Below are 19,395 nucleotides of genomic sequence, written 5' to 3' on the forward strand. Positions count from 1 at the left end.
GCGAGATGAACGTTTTGAGACTAATTAGTCTATAATTAAACACTAATTACAAAATAAAAACGAAAATGCCACAGTAACCAAATTTCCAAATTTCCCGGGCTAAACACAGCCTAATGCTAGCTGAAGGTGAACAAGGATCGGAGACCATAGCCCGTGGCCCGTGCCACGTTTAAACCGCCTCCCTTCTGCTGACGAAAGGGACTGGCTCGCCGTGGCGATGGTGTACCTCCCGTGCCCCTCGTTTTTGTCGTGCAAAAGAACGGCTCCCTATCATCAAAACGAAAACATTTAGCGTGTTTTTATTTTGCGATGGCTGTTGTATCGTACACAGTAAAATGTAAACTTATCTTGCGGTGTCGTTTAGGTTCTCGAACTCTCAAAATATATTTTTAAATACTTATTAAACTTATCTCGTGATGTCATCCATCGTGTCCCCAAACTCTCAAAATGTATTTCCGGATACACGAACTTGTCATGGGGGTGGCATCCACGTCTAGAACACACAAAACTTTATTTTTAGATCCTTAAATTTATCATATTATGTCAATTAGGTACAAACCAGCTCCGACCTATCCACATGTTTATCTCTAACACTCCATCTAAATGCTCTCCCCTTTCCTCTCCGCGTTCCAATAATCTAGTGTGGCATTGTATCAGGGACTTGAAAGTCTGGCATATGGATTCATGATTTTTATCTTACATTCACCGAAGCTAGGCCCGGTGGACACGCTTGATCGAGTTGGCTGCACCATTGCATGCCCCTAGCGTATATCGCCTTCCCACCATACAAGGTCCTGTAGGAGAGTCAGGCAATCAATCACGTTTTTCCTCTAGCCTATAAGGAGCTGGTGGATGTATCAAGGATGCAAACAACCAAACACGCAACGCTATCTGAATCCCTAGCCCCAGTAGAGACGGGTCTAGCAGTGGGGTTGGGGGGCCCTAAGCCTCTCTATGAAGTTTCCACCATTGTTTGCTCTGAAGGAAGGGCTCTCTGAAGCGCCATCGCGAGGTTGAAGACGCCTGGACGCAACTTTTGACCTTTTCTTCCCTCCTTTTCTACCTTCCCAACCTATTGGCGATCAGGCCCAATCTCCCATCAGCCCACACAGACATGTAGTCACGGAAAGAGCCAGCACTCTCGTCCCTTCCTTCTGACTCCCGAGTCACCACAACCTTTATCTGTGACAGAACCGCCCAATTTATATAAGATCAAGTACGGTTGTCCCCGCTAACACGTTGACACACCCATACTTTCACTCATATAAACCCGGTAGTCCGCCGAGTGTCCCAAAAGACCTCGGTAAATCAACATCACAACCAAGATCGCGTGATTAAGCAAATACACATCACATACATCGGGTTGCAGCGGAAATAATATTAAAAAGGGGTTAACAAATAATAGTACAAGTTTGGGGTTTTAAAACTGCTTAGTGGAAACAACATAGCTTTCAAATGATTACATTAATATAAGTTCCAAATATATTGCTAGCATAGTGACATCATCCGACAAAAGCATATAGAGGAGAAGTAAGTATAGAATCACCGAGCCCACCGATGGTTAGCCACCATCATCAACAGGTCGAGAACATCACCTGCAACAAGGTGGGATAAACCCTGAGTACTCGAATGTACTCAGCCAGACTTACCCGTCGAAAACCAAAACAAATGACACCAAGGATCATGCAAGGCTTTCTTTAGTGGGCTAGCTGACTTATTTGCGAAAAGCATAAGCTATCATGAAGAAACCAATTTAAGTACTTCGCATCATCTTTATTATGACCTATCCATCTAGGTAAGCACCTGTACTATAGCAATCACTTGATTAACCAATAACATCCAGTTACCAATTTAGATTTAGCATATCCCATACCATCCAGATAACCATCATTGTTCCATAATAATTACTACGATGAAGTAACTCGAGTCAAGTGCTCACTATCCAGGAGCGATGGCGATTCGAATCGATTCCTAACCAGCTGGTGATTTATTCCTTACACAAACCTCACTCACCCGCTAAAGTGAGATATTGATCACCGAGTCAACTTTCCAGGAATCTCGAGTTTGCCAGGAACCACATGTACCCGGGGGCCGACCGACTGCACTTTGGTCTTATCATCCCGCCCCCGTGTCCTACCACACCTGCTCCGGCACAGTGCGTTGCGGGCAATCTGCTCGGCCCGAAAAATCTCCCAGCTTCGCGGTCGGAAGGTACTTTATCCGGCCAGCTAAATGTAAGGCATGCGTTCAACATGACTCGAGGCCCAACAACGGTCGGTCCTTAATCGACACAGACGGAAACTAACAGCACCCCAGAACCCTGTCTGGTTGCCTCCAACTTTTTCCGTCCGGTCTCCAATTATCCATCACACATGGTTAATTCCAGGATATCATTCTTTCCATAGCTAAATTCTTCCAGTAACCACCTATAATGTAGGTGACCGGATATCACCGATCGCTACCGGTCTAAGCAAGGCTAAGCAGTTATTCGATCCTGACCTAACAGGGTAAAAAGGTAATAAGGTAGGCAAGGATAGTAATAAATGCATCAACGGTTTCAATCAACTCCTACAACTTAATGCAACAATATATAACTCATATATAGAAAGAATTGCTTTTATAAATTAGGAGACTTATAATGCTCCGGGGCTTGCCTGGGATCCGACACAAGTCAGTTCAGTTAGCTTGCACCATCCTGGTGACATCTCAGTTCCTAGCACTCGCTTAGTCCTTCCATCTTCGGGACAGATACTCCATACATCGTCTTCGGATTCGGCTCCAACATCACGTCCTTCACGTGGTTCATCTAGCGTACCTAGATGAGATGCAAGATGCAAGTGCATGAATATGAAGAATAGTACCATGAGACGCATCACAAATAGCAAGCAAGACAAGCATCGTTTACACTAAACACACTTAAGTACTTTGCGATGCTTAACTTAACATCACACAATCTATCATGCTAAGATAACAAAGAATATTATACATGGCACATAAGTCTCACAAGATCTCAGGTGTATTTAACTTAATTACCAAGGACGTGAACCACACTTAGCAACATGCAAAGCAAGTCAAGGTGAAGCAACAACTATAACCGGAATATGCCAATTTCTGGACTTGCAAACAGCAGCTTCATAAATCAATCATATCTGGAGTTTTATAAATCCAAATGATATGAAACAAGACATTCTGGAAAGCTTAGGAAATTATCTACATTTCATCTTTAATCATCTCAGCATGATTCTCAAGTTAACTAAGTCAAATATATTCATTTACAGAAACTGGTCTACAATTGACAGAAAACAGCCATTTCTGAAACCCAACTTTAAACAGCTATAACTCTTAAACTACTTGGCCAAATGACACCAATTTTTAATAGAAGCTAGATACATGAATTATCTACAACTTTTGTATAAACAAGTTTCACAACAAAGCACATTATCATGAAGAACTTTGCTAAGTTCCCAGATCTATCCATAAACCACATCGGCAAGAAAATAATTATTAACTTATGTTGCAAATACATAATTAGGCAAAACCAACTTTACCAACATGTCACACATGACTAAAGAACACCAGAAAACCTAGTGTCCATGACCAAATAAATTCTTTTAATGCATTTCTTAATTTATTTTAGATAATAAGGTGACTTAATGAACATATACCAAAAGTGCACAATAACTTCTACAAAAATTACAGTGGCTCACATATCCTCTTAATAGTCTACTGTATAAATTTCACTCCATTTGGATATGTATAGCAACCTCTACGAAAAAGACAAGTTGCTAAAGCAAGAATTCATGTGAGAGCAAGATAAACCAATAACTCACTCATACTTCATCCAATACTCATGAAATTTTTAACACACATCAACTATCATATGAGTAGCATGCCACAAAAATTTCACTCCATTTGGAGCCCTAGATCTACAGTTATGAAAAAGACAAATACCACTAGTATTACAAACCTAGCTGCATAAATATATTTTTACAGCTAAAACTTTAAAGTAAAACATGTAATATTATAGATCTAGTGCATAGAGAATTTCACAAGGATTCCAAAAAGTCCTCATTTACTATTTTACGAATTTTCTACGATTTACTATGAATTTCCAAAGTTCCTGCAAAATAATTACAAACCAGTCCTTACGCACTATTCACATGAGTCACTGACTTCGCAGTTAGAACCCTGAAGTTCGTCGAATTCTTGTAGGAGGTCCCTGACGGGATTTGAGCAGGGGAGGCCGTCGGAGCTCGCTGCTCCGGCCGGAGGAGGCCATGGCGTCGGCGGCTGAGGGGCGGGGGAGCACCGGTGGGTCCACGCGCACCCGTAGGTGGCCGCAGCTTGCTCCGAGGAGGCCCGACGCGGCCTGGCCACGCACGCCGGCGGCCTGCAGCGGCGGCGGCTGCTGTCCTCCGGTGGCGACGGCGATACGACGACCGATGGCTTGGGCGAGCGTGCACGCGAGATGGAGCAAGGCAAGGAGAAGATAGTGGCGGTGGCTGTTGGGCTGCGAAGCGCTCGGAGGTGGGAGAACGGCAGCGGCCAAACTCGAGCTCGCGGCGGCAACCATGGCGGCCGCGTTCCGGAGCGCGCGCAGCACCAGAGAGCGAGGGAAGGAGAGTGGGGAGGCGAGTGAGTGCTCGGGCAGCTCGGGCGTTCGCATTTGGAGGCGCAGGGGCAGGGCAGCGCGTGGCGCGGAGGCGGGACGCGCGTCGGCAATGGAGTGCGCGCTCTGTTGCATGGCTGCCACGGAGACAAAATAACGAACACGTGGCGTGCGTCTCTGTGCCCGACTTGGGGTCCGTTTTTGGGCCAGCTCTGCTCCGAACTGGGCTATGGTCCTTGAAGCAAAATTCTTCATCTTCTGATGCTCTACAAACTTGATTAAGGGTGCTCGGCCATTAGGCTGTTGGATTAGCAGATAATTAGTACTAAACTTGATAGTGTCAGTGATTTGACAGCGACAAGCAAACATCCAAAATTGATGGTCGAAATGAAATGCAACTGGTGCCATCTTCTTGTATGTTCTTCCCCATCATGTAAGCTCCAACTTTTACATTTGGATCAACTGAAGTTGCTTAGCAAAATTTGGAGAACGCGGAATGCCAATAGTGATGACAATGGATTCCAGACTTAGAAATTTTTCTAAGTGCTGAAATCAGCAGCAAATTTGATCTTGTAACCTTGATTTGACTTACTTCCAAGCTGATCTAGCTCTTAGTCCAAAAACAAAGTTTGTTCTACTCTACCCAATCTTCAACTTTTATTTAAGGTGCAACTCCATGCAAGCACTGTAAGTGGTTGGTCAACATAGGTCAAAGTATCGTCACTATAAAGCTTAAATTAGAGTTATTGACCGATTGAGGCATTTTCTTGACTTCTCCTCAACATGAACCTTTCATGACTTTCGTTGTAGAGTTCATCTAGAGTCATTTGGGCAAGGTTGCAAGATTTGGTTGACGATCAAGAATTCCATTCGCTTTATAAAATTATTCAAGCAAGGACATAACTCGTCATTTCATGTGACTTCTTGATTCCAAACTTCACGAAACTTTTCCATGGATCAATATAGATGGGTATTGATGTGAGACACATGAAGATATTCCAATCACACCACCCAAGCATATATCTTGAAAAGGGGTCTATAGGCGAGCACAGGTGCAATATCCAAGTTTAGGTTGGGGCTCGTTTCTATAGGTTTGACCTTGACATCTTCATCATCACTTAATATACCATGTTTTAGCTCAAACCCATTGCTTAACTGGTGGCAAACACCTGGGGTGTTACATTATCCCAGCGGCGACAGCAGCTGGTTGTATTATTAGCCTTGCTCTTAGGATGTTTCTGTTTGGCGATGGTTGTTGTGTCGTATAGAAAATGCCTAGCAATCGTTAAACTTGTCTTGTGTTGTCACATTCCTGAACTCTTAAAATACACTTTTAAGTACTTCAACTTGTCTTGTGGTGTCATCTAGGTTCCCAAACCCCCAAAAATGTATTCCGAGGTACACGAACTTGTCTTGGGTGAGTGGCATCCAGGTCTAGAACTCGCAAAACTTCATTTTTAGGCCCTTGAACTTGTCACACTATATCAATTAGCTACAAACACGCTCCGACCCCGACCACATGTTTATCTCTAGTGCACCATCTAAATGCTCTCTCCCTCTTCTAGATCCATCTCCAGGCTCTCCCCCTTCCTCTCCGCGTTCCAATAATCTAGTGTTGCATTGTATCGTAGTAGTAGTGGTGGTGGTGGCAAGGCGAAAGCTACTGCTCCTTAGGCAAAAGATGCAGGCGAACGATTGTTTTGCCTTTAAGTTCTTGCCCTGGTCAAGAATGAGGTGTGATCCAACCGTTATGGCACATGGCATTGTGATGTGAAGTAGATTGGGTCTAGTTGGATCTAACTAACATACTATGACAAGTTCAGGGACCTGGATTACACACTGAGACAATTCCAGAGACCTAAGAATAGCATTTTGGAAATTTAGGACCTACGTGACATAGAAAGACAAGTTCAAGGATCTAAAAATGTATTTTAAGAGTTCGGGGATCCGAATGATACCCAAGACAAGTTGAAGGATTGTCCATGTATTTTACTCTATGATATATATGGCAACAAAATAACTTATTCTGTAGCCACTTTGAGTTACAATAATTACTATGTTAATTTACGAGATTATAGTAACTCCTTACTAAGTGGTTTAATATAACGTTATGGTAAATATCCCCATGTGTTATAGTAACCCAACTATCGTAAATATGTATTGACATTATCGTAAATTAGTATATAAAATTATCGTAAATGGAGGTGGCTACAAAATTACTTATTTTGTAGCTGGCTACTGAATATACTCTATAGCCACCTTGATTTACGATAATGTCTGTACCAATTTACGATAACATGAATATGCATTTACGATACTCGTGTTACTACAGCCCACGGTCATATTTACCATAATGTTATAACAAATCACTTAGTAAAGAGTTATTATAGTCTCGTAAATTAACATAGTAACTATCATAACTCAAAGTGGCCACAGAATAAGTTATTCTATGACCAGCTGTAGAACAGTAGTTCTATATATATATATATATTGAGTACGGAAGTTTTTTTTAAAAAAAACTTGTTTACTGACTGAGGCTGCACAAATGGACATAAAAAAATAAAAATTATTTAGTTGCCCGGATGACGGAATACAATATACCTAAATTGAAAGTCTGGCATATGGATCCATGATTCTCATCTTACATTCGCTGAAGCCAGGCCCGATGGATACGCTTATCACTGCATGTCCCTAGCGTACATCACATTCGAACTATATATACAAGGTCCTGTTATCAATCACGTTTTTCCTCCAACCTACATGCTCCTGCTGCCCTGCTGGTGCAAACAACCAAACACGCAACCGCTGGCCCCATTCGCTGGTCTGAAACTTGGCTGAAACTGACTGAAAAATATTGTTCCGGCTGAATTATTGTGAGAGAAAAATATTGTTCCGGCTGAAAAAAAAGCCGAACAAGCCAAATATGGGGTAAGCCGAACAGGACCGCTATCTGAATCCGAGTCCCAGTACACTACACTGTATTGTACAGTACTACTATGGTACCCCTCGTGTTTGGGGTGTTCGGTAACAATAGAGTAACAATAGGCCCAGGTTAGCTCAGCTGAAATTGAATGAAAAACAAATCAAAGCTAAATTGTTATGAGAGAAAAATACGGTTTCAACTAAAAAAAGCCAAACAAATTGGCTTTAAGATAAGCTGAACGGGGCCTACATTGTTCTCCTTCTCGGTGACGCACTATGCCAACAGCAGCTGCAGCTTGAATCCATAAAAAAACGCCCAATCTTTCGTTCACGGCAGAGATTCATTCAGGGCACGCATTGCAGTTGCAGTGGAGATTCTTTACCGTTTTAGGCTATTCGCACTCGTCCACCTCTATTTATGTCTTTGAAAAAGGAATATTCTATCTTAGTCATCGAGATTCTCTACTCTATATCAATTTCTTCCATACCCATGTTATCTCTATCCCATACTCTATACACACTATTCTATATTTTATTTCTCTTCCTCCCCTTTTCTCTCTCCCCAACTCTCTGTCTCTCTCCTGCTACAGTGTTGGCGTGCGTGCACAGTGCACCTCTGGGTATAGCACGCGTACCGGCCGCCCGCTACGCGCCCGTGCGCGATACAGGCGCGCGGTGCCGGCGCGCGCACGCTACGCCTGGCGTAGCGGCCGGTTTGCAGGTCCGCAGTGCGGACAGCCTTACCAAGGCAGCAGTGCCTACTCCAGCTGTGGGCTGTGGCTGTTCCTCGAGACAGTCCGATAGATCCGGTACAGTATAACAGGTCTGGGCTCCAGGCACAGCAAACCAGGAGATCCACGAGGATCTTTTTGCGCCGGTGGGCGCAACGCGACACACGGCCGATCTCTCTCATCCCTCGGGAATCACGCGCACAGCTTCCCGGGACCACCACCACCAAACATGCCGCGCCGACGCGGCACGCGGGAATCTCGCCGTGAGTTCTGCTCGCTGCGCGCGCCGGCGGCCGGCCAGCTAGTCTCGCCAAAACAGACGGCCACGGTCACTCTTCCGCTGCACCCCTCATGTGCCATGCATGATGCATGTATAGGCTCTGATCTGTCTCCGTACAGAAATCACTACTAGCCACTGCTAGGGGACGGAGATAAAAATGCAACACGCGTTTACGGCTGTCTGATTTCCTAGCTCAGATGTGTTGCTGCAGTGCTAAACGGTGATGCATTGTGATTTGCGACGAGCAGAGACTGTGGACTGCTGTAGCACAGTATTGGCGCAGCTGCAGGCTGCAGCTAGCTAAAACTAGTGGGCTGAATTTCACTTCTGGTGTACCTCTGGCCTCTGGGGAACGGATGGGTTGATCCCCCTTGGAAGAAAATGCTTCTTCTGCTACAGCTCGGTCACAAAAGAGACATGCCCGTGAGCTAGAGTTACCACATAACATGGCTATCCAGAAGTTACGGCCAACTTGTTGGTCAATCTTGTTGTGCTGTACACATAGCTTGCGCGACAGAATACAATTGACTATTGTTAGTGGATGAATTTAAGTACTGTGTGACGGCACTACTTGCCTGTTGTTACTCAGGAGTATAAAACATATAAAAAAACTTGTGAACAAGCTTGAGTACGTACAAGACCAAGTCGGCCCATGGCATTGAGCAGCTCGTGCTGTCTTCCTGACCTGTCTAAGCTAGTGCCAGACAAAATTCCGGTGGGATAAATGGATTTCATTACTATTTTCCGTACGTGTACACTAGTTTTTTTAAGGTATTGTTTAGTTCCAAAAAGTTTTCATCAAAAGTGCTACAGTAGCCATCACATCAAATCTTACAATACGTGCATGGAGCATTAAATGTAGACGAAAAAAAACTAATTGCACAGTTTGGTTGAAAATCGTGAGACGAACGTTTTGAGCCTAATTAGTCTATGATTGAATACTAATTGCCAAATAAAAATGAAAGTGCTACGGTAGCCAAAATCTCAAACTTCATCCAACTAAACAAGGCCTTAATATCTAGGAAAAACAAAGGGTTAGTACGCCTGCATGACAGTCAGTGTCCAGTGCACCCCGCCACCAGGTACAGCAATCGTCAGAAAAGAAACGCACTCTGTACTGGAGTAGTATGAATACTTTGTTCAGTGGCGCCAACTCAGCCTGCACCATTTTAATTTGATGAGATTAGATTAAATAACGGCTGGAATTTGTCATGCCTGCAGAGGCGGCTGTTTGTCCTGTCTCTTTTCCTGATCCCATTCAGCTCCGGAGAAGTAGGATCCACTAAGCACGATGGTTACATTCAATCTGTTCGCGTGTTGGTTTCAGCCAGGACTTACCAGTCAGCTAACAGTGTTTTCCTCTCATAACAAATCAGCACCAGCCGAGCTTATCAGCTCAGAAACCAACCAGCGAACAAGCCGAAATTACAGCCGCGCACACAGAGTGCTTTTTTAGGCTTTAGCTTCTGCTCCTATCTTCACAAGTGGTATCACCACTAGCCAAAAACTCCTTGTACTTTTGGAAACAAAAAAAAATCAAGCTATATATACATTCTCCCAACACAAGCAAATATCTAAACCAATTCGTAGACTAAAAGCTTATATACATGAAAACAATCTTTTTGAAATTTACTCTCTCTTTTTTACCAATGTGGTTTTGCACGTATTTCATTAAGAGTGAAAAGTTCAATATAGAGTCATGATGTTCGATGAATACCATGAAGCGAGAGGCCTACCTCCGTGGACGAACAAACCACAACGACCAGAGAAAACATGAATACGATTATATACAAACGTGGATTCACAACTAGAAGAGCATCTAGCAGCGTGTGCCTACGAACTTTGCCAGCGCGCGACGGCGCCTTGGAAGAGCGCCCTCAAAGCCTTGTGTTTGGAGGCTGAAAGCGGAGGCTTGAGCCTGATGGATTGAGCGAACGCTGATGTGTTCGGCTCCACGCTCTTTGACAAGTTCCCGTTTCTTCAACATCACATATTCACATACCGAGTCTGAATTTCTGGCTTGGCGACTTTTTTTCTCGCTTTTTGCCTCGAGGCTTCATGACACGCAAGCGCGGTGGTGAGGCCAACACCGGCTCGTCCAGAGACAATACCAACGTCTTGATGAATTTGTGGATCTCGTGCATGCCGGCCAGCTCGTAGTGAAAGTTACTTACTGAGGTAAAAAAAACATAACCAATCACCCCAATCTTTTTGCGACGGAACAAACCCGTTTTTATCCGGTGACTAAAATTCAGGAGATGTGTCGGGAAAATGTCGTATGGGGTGTTCGGATACTAATAAAAAAATAAATTATATAATCCGTCAATACTCCACGAGACGAAATTTTTAAACCTAATTAATCCGTCATTAGCACATGTTTACTGTAGCACCGTATTGTCAAATCATAAACTAATTAGGCTTCAAAGATTCGTCTCGTAAATTAGCCGTAAACTATGCAATTAGTTTCGTAATTAGTCTATATTTAATATTTGCATGTATCTAAACATTCTATAAGACAACGACTAAAATTTAGGGGCGCAGCCAAACACCCCCCTTGGTTTTGGCTGTAGTCTCTCTCTGGCTCCTGAGTTGCTCAAGGGCTGCTGCTGCCTCTCACCGTACCACTGCTACTGCCCGTGCCCCCCGGTGGAGTGTGGTCCTGGTCCGTTGCACAACGCTTGGGGGCAGGCCTGTGCTGCGCGTGGCGGCTCGTTTCCCCGGCGGCGCGGCCCCACATGTCAGCCCCCCAACCGTGAACTCGCCACGGCCCACACGTCAGTGTCCACTGTCCAGCCCCGCTTCCACGCTCGGCTCGACAGGACAGCCACAGGTGTAGGTGTGGGCGTGCCTGTGCCTGCAAGCTGCGCGCGTCGTACTCACGTGCGCGCACCCAAGTGAGCCAACCAAAGGCCCAAGGCAGCGGGCAGACAGTGGACGCCACCCCGAGATTCGAATCTCCAGGGGGCCCGCGACGCAGCCATTTCTCCTCGCTCCTATGCGTCGCTAGTGGCTGGGACGTGAGATTCCAAGATGCAGCACGTGGTAGGCTGATGATGCAGACCCCCCTTGTCCGTGGCGACCTAGGTAGATGATGCCCCTGTCCTACTCTCAGTTCTAGAAAAATGTAGCACAATTTTAGCTACTGCGCTAAACAAATGATCTTTATTTTGACATTAAAAAATTATTATATTTATATATATCAAATAAGCGTAGTGTAATTTATCGTAATGTAATTTTATAGTTATATCTATTTGAAGTCATAATTGTTGATGATATTTTTAATATATTTTTTTTTTAAAAAATTGTCTTTTTACTGGATCTTAATGTGGACAGTATACTTTTTTTAGACGGACGGATCTTATACAAGTTTTACCAGAAGCAGGATAAGCGATATGGTCCCTAGGGCCTGATGTGGGGGTTTTTGTTGATATTCTTCTTGGCTGCCAAGCGCTGGCGATGTGTTTTTGGGTAAAGGCTCAAAACAGATTGTTGATCCTGAATAAAGCCCGGCAGTGTCCAACGTCTTCGATACAGAAGAAAAGGACCGCTGACTGTACCATTGAAAGGGAATTAAGTCACTGTGTGAACCACTGTGTGTGTTTGATGTATGGCAATCCTGTGATTAGTACAACCACAAAGCATGAGATATTTTTGGAACCAATGACCATTTGAAGTCAGTGTTCGGCCGATGGTTTCTGTGGCCGATGCTATTTTGGTGTGAGAGAAAACATTGTACATAGCTGATAAGTCAGGCTGATAAGTTCAAGCGAACGGTGTAATCATTGTTATGATAACATATACTACATCACAAGCATTCGGGACTCCGGAGAGATGCTAGTGCATGCCCTAATTAGCTCATAATATTGGGAGCAACAAGTTTATGTGAGCAGACGATTGGCATGTTATATAGCTTTCTAAAGACGTACACAATCATATTGGCATGATAGCTTATAATGTACACTGCGGCAACTGTGACAAGGCATCGGTGCATGTCAGTGTAAGACAGCATCGGTATCATATGAGAGCGAGAGCAACACGGATTTTTTTTTTCATACATCTGTGCAGCGGAAATAGGATGGATAACCACGTCCCTGTCAAGACTATGATGTTATGGACTTGTGGTAGTAAAGTTAAGATTAGACTAAAGTGTTTTAATGCTTGGTTTTTCAATATATACTATTTTTTTTCTAGACACAGTATAAAAAATAGATGTTCATACACGTATGTAAACTCATCCTATCAACACATACACACTACTATAAAAAAAATTCACGAGACAATGGCCAAACATTAACAGAGGCGGTCAGGGCATCCGTCTCTGAAAAGCGCGATTAACGTAACACAGTGACATGTACACACCCTACGTATAATAGTAATTTTGTCTATCACTGAATAGATAACATATTATTTTTCTGAATAAATCTACAAAAAATACAAAGCCATGTACCACGTTTCTTATACCTTGCATCATATCTCCTTCTCTTATAATAAATCAACAAAAAATACAAACATGTATACTATGTCTTCTAAGACTTGAAACCTCCATGACTACGTTATACCATATATAAGAAACCTAACTGATTAAAATAGTTGCTGGTTTTCTAATACTCCTGTATCATACCCATCTTTTATGTTACCCTTCGCTATATTCCTCAGGTCAGCTAATATAAGCGGAGGTGACTCAAAGGCACCACTACTACTACGAGATAGAAAGCGCGCATGTGTCCTTGTCGCCGCTTTTTCTCCTTTTCGGCCTTCTTTAAATTCAGGGGCTAAAATTTAGGGGTGTCATATCAAATATCATATGAGATCGTTTGGATAGTAATAATAAAACAAATTACATAATTCCTCGGTAATCCGTGAGATGAAATTTTTAAGCCTAATTAATCCGTCATTAGCACATGTGTGACTGTAGCACCATATTGTCAAATCATAGACTAATTATGTTTAAAAAATTCGCCTCGTAAATTAGTCATAATCTATGTAATTAGTTATTTTTTTAGTCTTATATTTAATACTCTATGTACATATCTAGCCATTCAATGTGATAGAGATTAAATTCTAGCAGTGCGGAACGAACAAGGCCGCCCACACCGGTACGGTGGAGCCAAGCAGGATCTCGAATTCTTGGATGGCAGGATCGGAGCAGCCTATAGCATGACAGATCAGGGGACCCACCTGGCCACCTTTGGTTTCTCCTCGTCTACCGGCCGCTCCCCACAGGCGGCCAGCCGTATGGCCTCTGTTGCTCGCGTTGTACAGTGTGCAGTGCAGCGCAGCCGTGAAGTCTCCTGCTAGTCATGGGACCTGCATGCAGTAGCCTCGTTGACCGTTGTCGAGGCAAAAGGGCTTGCAGTAGCTCCACGACGTGTCGGCCTGCCGATCGAGCCCTCAGGATTTCCATAGGACGGTACGTGTGTGTGGTTTTATTAGTTAATATAACCGCACCTACAAATTGCATGTGATTTGGCAAGCGTGCCTACATGTTGCCAGCAAAAAGAACAGCTGCAAATAAAGAGTCCGGAACATGCAGCTCAACAGCGCCTTGCATTGCACGGCTTCGCTAGCTTTGGTGTCGAACTGTTGATGGAGCGCTCACGACGGGACACATCGATAGGAGAGTGGAAGGTACCAATTACAGTACTAACTCGTGCCGCTGTGCCTAACCATTGATGTGACTGACAGGCTATTTTAGGGAGCACTTATCCCTACTTACAGCTTGACAATGCAACTTTGGTTAGGATGACAGCGACTTTTGTCCCATAAGTAACTCTCCGCAAATAAACTTTACTTTTGTGGCTATTTTTGTGAGTTACTATACAGTACCCATAGAAGTTGGAATGGCTTATAATTAAGAATGGACGGAGTAGTTGCTAAAAAAGGAATAGTTGATTTAAACAACCCAACTCATAATACAAGTCATAGCATATTAAAGTTATTAAGCGCCCATTTTATAAAAAAGCTATTATTAGCTAGCATCTTCCGGTTAATATTAGCTGACTAAAAGTTTAGTTGGTCCAAACAGAGTCTTAATCTTCTCGAGTATACATCTAGCATGATGCTCAGCACATGTTTAGTTGGCTGAATTTTGAAATTTGGGCTACTGTAGCACTTTCGTTTTTATTTGGTAATTAGTGTTCAATCATGGACTAATTAGACTTAAAACGTTCGTCTCGTAATTTCCAACCAAACTGTGCAATTAGTTTTTTTTCGTCTACATTTAATGCTCCATGCACGTATCACAAGATTCAATGTGATAGGTACTGTAGCACTTTTTGGGAAAAAAATTTGGAACTAAACAAGGGCTCAATAATATGACCAATAATTGGGTTGATTTCGAAAGATTCAACTCCTTGTGAATCAAGCATCATGCATGGCGTCACTCCAGGAAATAAGACGGGCATCATCGTGCACTTCCCTTTTGTTCTTATCTGATATTTTTTTTCGAGAGTTCCTTGTTTCTTTTTATTAGAGGATGCATGCTTGCAATTTCCTTTTTGCTAACTGACCTGCTCTGCACTAGAACGAATGCTTATTCGTTATCACAAAGCACGATACCTAGCTTTAGCTGTAGCTTGTGTGTGTTTCTCGCCTGCAACTTGAAAGGGGAGAAAAGCCTCACATGTTGGGCTAATTCCGATTGGCTGGTGCCTGACGCAATAACCTCCTACATGCCCCGTGACATTATTTGTTGGGTCGAAACTCGAAAGGGATGCAAGTGCGTCCGAGATGCTTTTTGTCTGAAATTATCTAGCACCTGAAAATGAGGGGTAAAACGAATCTCCAAGTGTCCAGCACTACTTAAAAAAAATCTTTTGCGAGGCGTTTTGAAATAGACCTGGGAGGCGGTGAAAGTGCATTTGCCCATATGTGGATTTTTGTGTATTGATAACATCCAAATTAGGGACTAATGTAATCTTAATGATATATGTCGTAGCTATTAGTCCCATTAAGGATTCAAAGAGTTGATAAAGATGAAATGTTATCCCTCAAATCTTGAAGTTGTAAAGGCGGACGAACTCAAAACGCTTTTCAAAGGTTTTATTTTTGTTTTTGAGTTTAGAATCCGTCGCACTATAAAGAGGATGCAAACTTAGTTAGTCTGAGGAAGATAGAGTGCTCAAGCATAAAACTAAAATCAAAAGAGAGATAATCTAGCACTCCACGAGCACATAATTTTTTTTTCTATGACTGTCGGTGTCGGAAGTCCCGACGTAAGCCGGAACTATCGACCGTCGGAACTCACGACTCATGCCGGAAGTCCTGACGCCCAGTCACTTAGCCTGCGCGGTGACTGTGGGCGTCAGAAGTCCTGATGTGAGTAGGAACTCCCGACAGTCGAAAGTCCTGACCCAGGTCGGAAGTCCCGACACTTGTGGTTCTGCTGGCCGATTGTATGCGCCCGTCAGAAGTTTCGACCCATGTCGGGAGTCCCGACACCTAAAGCGTTGCTGGTTGGTTGGTTGGCTACTCACGCCGGAAGTCCCGACGTACGTTGGGAGTCCCGACCGTTGGAAGTCCCAACGTTTGTCGGGAAGTTCCGACATTGACTTACGCGTGCGGACTTCTGACCCTGTGTGAACAGTGTTTTGTGTTAGGGTCGGAAGTCCCGAGATCTGCGTCAGAACTTTCGACGTAGATCTGAACGGTTAGATTTCTACTTAGAGTATAAATATCCCTCTCTTCACTTCTAACCGTTACAGACTCATTCACAGCTGACCCAACTTCGTCCCAACAGCTCCCAAGCAAGAAAGGCACCCCTCTCCTTCCTCCTTTGCTCCAATCTTTAATTCCCTTAGGGTTTTGAGTGAAAGGAGAGTGAATTAAGTGAGAGAATCACTTTGGCAAGCTTGAGCACTTGATTTCTTCGTCAAACCGATTAGTTTTACGTCTATTACTCTTGGGGCTTTGTCCCTAGTCAGCTAGGCGTTGCCCAAGAGCTTTCATCTTGTGGAAGAGCCTTAGGAAGTTTGATTACCCTTTGATTTCTTAGTGGAAAGCTCAAGTAAGCTTTGTGGTCACTTTGAGAGAGTCAAGGAGGTGGAATAGACTCCAACCTTTATGGTCACCTCAACAACAAGGACGTAGGAGCTCCTTTGTGGGGTTGCCGAACCTCGGGATAAATTCTTGTGTCCCGTGTGCTTGTTGTTGTGATTGATAGAGATTACTTGTATTTGTTTGTCTCTCTCTTAAACTTCATTTTAGGGTTTGGACTCGAGGCATTACGGGGTCAAGGGAGTGACACAACCTCTTCACCAAACCACAAGGAAGTGGGGTTGTAAGATTATTTATCTGCAAAGTTAAATTTGGCACTAGTTTTATAGTTCACGTAAGCATTGGGACTGCTGACGTTTGTGCCGAAACTTCTGACGACGTCGGAAGTTCCGACCCAAACGCCGGGACTTCCGACATTGACTAACAAATTTGAACTTAGCATTTGTAGTTATTTTTTAGATACACCTATTCACCCCCCTCTAGGCATTGTTAGATCCTTTTAATTGGTATGTGATTGGAACCAAGTGGGTCTTCCACAACAAGCAAGATGAGCATGGCGTGGTAACAAGGAACAAGGCAAGGTTGGTGGCTCAAGGATTCACTCAATTGAAGGCTTGGATTTTGGGGAGACCTATGCACTGGTGGCTAGGCTAGAATCAATTCGTATTCTACTTGCCTATGCCGCTCATCATGACTTCAAGCTATATCAAATAGACATGAAGAGTGCATTTCTCAACGCCCCCCTATCCGAGTTGGTGTATGTAGAGCAACCATCGGGCTTTGAAGACCCCAAGTATCCAAACCACATCTATAAGCTCGACAAGGCACTCTATGGGCTCAAACAAGCCCCTAGAGCCTGGTATGATTGTTTGAAGGATTTCCTACTCAAACAAGGTTTTGAGATAGGAAAGTACGATGCTACCTTGTTTACTCACAAAGTCAATAATGATATCTTTGTTTGCCAAATATATATCGATGACATAATATTTGGTAGTACTAATGTGGCTCTTTGTGAGGAATTTAGTTATATTATGACAAATAGGTTCAAGATGTCTATGATAGGAGAGTTGAAGTTGTTCCTTGGATTTCAAATCAAGCAACTCAAGGATGGCATGTTCATAAGTCAAACCAAGTACACCAACGACATGTTGGACAAGGCCAAGCCCATCAAGACACCCATGCCAACCAATGGACATCTTGATCTTGATCAAGGAGGAAAGGACGTCGATCAAAAGGTATATCGCTCTATGATTGGATCCCTTCTTTACCTTTGTGCATCTAGGCCCGATATTATGCTTAGCGTGTGCATGTGTGTAAGATTTCAAGCTAATCCAAAAGAATGCCATTTGATGGCCGTTAAGAGAATTTTTTGGTATTTAGTGCACACTCCTAATCTTGACTTGTGGTATCCAAAGGGCTCCACTTTTGAGTTACTTGGCTATTCTGATTTGGATTATGCCGATTGCAAAGTAACCCGAAAGAGTACTTTCGGGACTTGCCAATTTATTGGTCGATCCTTGGTGTCTTGGAGCTCTAAAAAGCAAAATTTCATTGCTTTGTTCGCCGCTGAAGCCGAGTATGTGGCGGTCGGTGCTTGCTGTGCCCAACTACTTTGGATAAAGCAAACCTTAAAGGATTTGGATGTGAGTTAACCAAGATTCTACTTTTGTGTGACAATGAGAGTGCCATTAAGTTGGCAAACAACCCTGTAAATCACTCTTGAACAAAGCATATAGACATCCAACATCATTTTTGAGAGACCACAAAGCCAAAGGAGATATCGCCATTCACCATATGAGCACCGAAAAACAACTAGCCGATATCTTCACAAAGCCCCTAGATGAGTCAAGATTTTATGCTTTGAGGAGTGAACTAAATATCATTGATTCTCGTAACGTGGTTTGATATCTTGCACACACCTTGTTCGATCTAGTTAGGAGAAGAATTAAGAAAATATTATGTGACACTTTCAAAATCTATTTTATGATTTTCATGTTTGACTATTGCTTTGTGTTGATTGAATGAAATCTAGTCACTTGTGAAAATATTAGTGTCCATCATATTTTTGCCCCACATGGTATAGTGAGTTCAAGTTGAGGTGTTTTTCAGTTTTCCTGCGTCGGAAGTTAGGTCGAAACTCCCGACGACCGGAAGTCACGGCTCGTGCCGGGACTCCCGACTGCCAGAACTTCCAGCACCAGTGCCAGAGTCCTGACGCAGATCTAGGTTTTGACCGCATCATTTATACCCGGCCCAGTCCTATTTTACTACGGTTATTCTCTCCATCCCCGCACTCCCATCACCATCCCTCTCCTCGCGCTGCCCTCGCGCCTCCTCGCGTCACCCTCGCTTCTCCTCACGTCGCTGCGTCGCACCCCGCCCGCCCACCCATGGCTCTGGCCTGCTCTAGGCCACTGGGAGTTCTAGTCCCGTCCCTTCTGGATGTGTTGTCGGGAGTCCTACCGGCACTTCTGCCCTCTCCGCTCCCTTCCACCGCCCGTGCTTCGATCTTCTTCCTCAGATTGGTGTTGAGGATTTAGTTCATGGTGGTGCTAGTGCTCGTCGATTAGTTTGTGGACTACGGATTTCATCTTTCTCCATCCTCTTTCCTCGATTCAAGGTACTACCATGCCACCCAAACCCTAATGGAATGTACCTTGCGATTTGCCTCTATTCTTTCTCCTTCTCTACTCCTCTGTCTTCCTTGTATGAATGTGTGTCATGATTTGAAGCCCCATGAATGGGATGATCACCATGTGCGTCGAAAGTCCTGGCGACCATCGGAGGTTCTGACCATCGGAACTCCCGATGTCGACCGGAACTCCCGGCAACGGTCAGGACTCCCGACCCGATGGTGA

The sequence above is a fragment of the Miscanthus floridulus genome, chromosome 12, assembly GCF_019320115.1.
Source record: "Miscanthus floridulus cultivar M001 chromosome 12, ASM1932011v1, whole genome shotgun sequence".
Classification (NCBI taxonomy): Eukaryota; Viridiplantae; Streptophyta; class Magnoliopsida; order Poales; family Poaceae; genus Miscanthus; species Miscanthus floridulus.